This window comes from Carettochelys insculpta, unplaced genomic scaffold (genome assembly GCF_033958435.1).
Source record: "Carettochelys insculpta isolate YL-2023 unplaced genomic scaffold, ASM3395843v1 scaffold_0127, whole genome shotgun sequence".
Classification (NCBI taxonomy): Eukaryota; Metazoa; Chordata; order Testudines; family Carettochelyidae; genus Carettochelys; species Carettochelys insculpta.
The window spans coordinates 3,521-7,500 of record NW_027439164.1 but is presented as its reverse complement, the minus strand read 5'-3'; the positions used below and the strand labels follow the sequence as shown (position 1 = coordinate 7,500).

Here is a 3,980-nt window from a genome sequence, read left to right as displayed (position 1 = left end):
GGCACCAGGTCAACCTCCGCTGCTTTCAGCGGGGGTTGACCTGGTGGCCGATTCGCTCCCCGGGCACCAGGTCAACCTCCGCTGCTTTCAGCGGGGGTTGACCTGGTGGCCGATTCCCTCCCCGGGCACCAGGTCAACCTCCGCTGCTTTCAGCGGGGGTTGACCTGGTGGCCGATTCCCTCCCCGGGCACCAGGTCAACCTCCGCTGCTTTCAGCGGGGGTTGACCTGGTGGCCGATTCGCTCCCCGGGCACCAGGTCAACCTCCGCTGCTTTCAGCGGGGGTTGACCTGGTGGCCGATTCCCTCCCCGGGCACCAGGTCAACCTCCGCTGCTTTCAGCGGGGGTTGACCTGGTGGCCGATTCCCTCCCCGGGCACCAGGTCAACCTCCGCTGCTTTCAGCGGGGGTTGACCTGGTGGCCGATTCGCTCCCCGGGCACCAGGTCAACCTCCGCTGCTTTCAGCGGGGGTTGACCTGGTGGCCCATTCGCTCCCCGGGCACCAGGTCAACCTCCGTTGCTTTCAGCGGGGGTTGACCTGGTGGCCGATTCGCTCCCCGGGCACCAGGTCAACCTCCGGTGCTTTCAGCGGGGGTTGACCTGGTGGCCGATTCCCTCCCCGGGCACCAGGTCAACCTCCGGTGCTTTCAGCGGGGGTTGACCTGGTGGCCGATTCCCTTCCCGGGCACCAGGTCAACCTCCGGTGCTTTCAGCGGGGGTTGACCTGGTGGCCGATTCCCTCCCCGGGCACCAGGTCAACCTCCGGTGCTTTCAGCGGGGGTTGACCTGGTGGCCGATTCGCTCCCCGGGCACCAGGTCAACCTCCGCTGCTTTCAGCGGGGGTTGACCTGGTGGCCCATTCGCTCCCCGGGCACCAGGTCAACCGCACCCTTTTTCGGCCGCCTTCGCCTCCAAATTTTTCCCCCCGTTTCCTTGCCCACTCCTCGGTCACTTCATACGCCCTCCCCCTTACATCCACCGTACGCAACACCTCCACCGGGCTTAATAGTCCACAACCGGGACCCAGGGCCTTCCCCGCTCTCAACAACCTCCACCCACGGTCCCCCTCCACCGGGCTTAATAGTCCACAACCGGGTCCCAGGGCCTTCCCCGCTCTCAACAACCTCCACCCACGGTCCCCCTCCACCGGGCTTAATAGTCCACAACCGAGACCCAGGGCCTTCCCCGCTCTCAACAACCTCCACCCACGGTCCCCCTCCACCGGGCTTAATAGTCCACAACCGGGTCCCAGGGCCTTCCCCGCTCTCAACAACCTCCACCCACGGTCCCCCTCCACCGGGCTTAATAGTCCACAACCGGGACCCAGGGCCTTCCCCGCTCTCAACAACCTCCACCCACGGTCCCCCTCCACCGGGCTTAATAGTCCACAACCGGGTCCCAGGGCCTTCCCCGCTCTCAACAACCTCCACCCACGGTCCCCCTCCACCGGGCTTAATAGTCCACAACCGAGACCCAGGGCCTTCCCCGCTCTCAACAACCTCCACCCACGGTCCCCCTCCACCGGGCTTAATAGTCCACAACCGGGTCCCAGGGCCTTCCCCGCTCTCAACAACCTCCACCCACGGTCCCCCTCCACCGGGCTTAATAGTCCACAACCGGGACCCAGGGCCTTCCCCGCTCTCAACAACCTCCACCCACGGTCCCCCTCCACCGGGCTTAATAGTCCACAACCGGGACCCAGGGCCTTCCCCGCTCTCAACAACCTCCCCCCACGGTCCCCCTCCACCGGGCTTAATAGTCCACAACCGAGACCCAGGGCCTTCCCCGCTCTCAACAACCTCCACCCACGGTCCCCCAAGACGCACGTTCCAAGCCTTAACCCTCAGACCATCCACCCCCCGGGCGGGACCCCACACCCACCTGACCCCAACTCACTCCCACCAAAAACACCACCACCGCCACCGCCTCAACGGCCTGCCCCACCCAGCACTCCCACACACACACCTGCCCCACCAACGCTCCACACACGCTTTCTTCCCTCTCCCCGACCCGACCCAAGCCATCGCACCGCACCGGGTGAGGGCCTAAGCTTCCTCGCCCGCCCCCCCGCCCCCGACACGCAGGCAGGCAGAGGGAAAGGCCTCAGCGCCCCCCAGGACCGTCGCGCCGCCTTGGCCTCACGGCTTCCCTGCTCCCGCACGGCAGACACACGCCCCGCTCTACCCCCGCTGGGGCCAAAAGCTGCCTACGGCACCTGGGATTCCCAGGCGGTCACCCATCCAGGTACTAGCCAGGCCCGGGACGGTTTACCTTCCGAGATCGGACGAGATCGGGGGCATTCGGTCCGGTATGGCCGTAGGCCCCCGCCTCCCCGGGCTTTAGCGTCAGCAGCCTGGCCTCAGTCAGCCGGGCCCAAACAATTAACCCGGAGGCCGGGCCGAGGGAAAACTTCCTCCGAGCCGGCCCAAGGGGAAGGGAGGACGAGGACGCCGGGCCCGGGAGGTGACAGGACGTGCACGTCAGACCCGGGAAGCTGTGCGCCCCGAGGTTAACCCCCGGGCCGGGGCGGGGAGAGAAAAATGTTCTAAGTCCGGTAGGGACAGCAGGTCAACCCCGGTCCGAGGCGGGGAGAGAAATTTTCCAAGTCCGGCAGGGACAGCAGGTCAACCCCGGCCGCCGTAGCAGAGGTTGACCTGGTGTCCGATTCGCTCCCCGGGCACCAGGTCAACCTCGGGCGCTTTAGCGGAGGTTGACCTGGTGTCCGATTCGCTCCCCGGGCACCAGGTCAACCTCGGGCGCCTTAGCAGAGGTTGACCTGGTGTCCGATTCGCTCCCCGGGCACCAGGTAAACCGTGGCCGCTTTCAGCGGAGGTTGACCTGGTGGCCGATCCCCTCCTCGGGCTCCAAGTCCGGCAGGGACAGCAGGTGAACCCCGGCCGCTTTAGCAGAGGTTGACCTGGTGTCCGATTCGCTCCCCGGGCACCAGGTAAACCGTGGCCGCTTTCAGCGGAGGTTGACCTGGTGGCCGATCCCCTCCTCGGGCTCCAAGTCCGGCAGGGACAGCAGGTCAACCCCGGCCGCTTTAGCAGAGGTTGACCTGGTGTCCGATTCGCTCCCCGGGCACCAGGTAAACCGTGGCCGCTTTCAGCGGAGGTTGACCTGGTGGCCGATCCCCTCCTCGGGCTCCAAGTCCGGCAGGGACAACAGGTCAACCCCGGTTCCGGGCGGGGAGAGAAAAATTTTCTAAGTCCGGCAGGGACAGCAGGTCAACCCCGGCCGCCGTAGCAGAGGTTGACCTGGTGTCCGATTCGCTCCCCGGGCACCAGGTCAACCTCGGGCGCCTTAGCAGAGGTTGACCTGGTGTCCGATTCGCTCCCCGGGCACCAGGTAAACCGTGGCCGCTTTCAGCGGAGGTTGACCTGGTGGCCGATCCCCTCCTCGGGCTCCAAGTCCGGCAGGGACAGCAGGTGAACCCCGGCCGCTTTAGCAGAGGTTGACCTGGTGTCCGATTCGCTCCCCGGGCACCAGGTAAACCGTGGCCGCTTTCAGCGGAGGTTGACCTGGTGGCCGATCCCCTCCTCGGGCTCCAAGTCCGGCACGGACAGCAGGTCAACCCCGGCCGCTTTAGCAGAGGTTGACCTGGTGTCCGATTCGCTCCCCGGGCACCAGGTAAACCGTGGCCGCTTTCAGCGGAGGTTGACCTGGTGGCCGATCCCCTCCTCGGGCTCCAAGTCCGGCAGGGACAGCAGGTCAACCCCGGCCGCTTTAGCAGAGGTTGACCTGGTGTCCGATTCGCTCCCCGGGCACCAGGTAAACCGTGGCCGCTTTCAGCGGAGGTTGACCTGGTGGCCGATCCCCTCCTCGGGCTCCAAGTCCGGCAGGGACAACAGGTCAACCCCGGTTCCGGGCGGGGAGAGAAAAATTTTCTAAGTCCGGCAGGGACAGCAGGTCAACCCCGGCCGCCGTAGCAGAGGTTGACCTGGTGTCCGATTCGCTCCCCGGGCACCAGGTCAACCTCGGG

The 3,980-nt window shown here is 66.2% G+C and overlaps 1 non-coding gene across 1 annotated transcript; it reads right to left on the bottom strand.

Annotated features, from left to right (window-relative positions):
* Positions 1-2,201: 2,201 nt before the first annotated feature.
* Positions 2,202-2,320, bottom strand: LOC142006767 (5S ribosomal RNA). Its single transcript, XR_012643807.1, has one exon. It is a non-coding gene; the product is annotated as a 5S ribosomal RNA (ribosomal RNA).
* Positions 2,321-3,980: the final 1,660 nt, after the last annotated feature.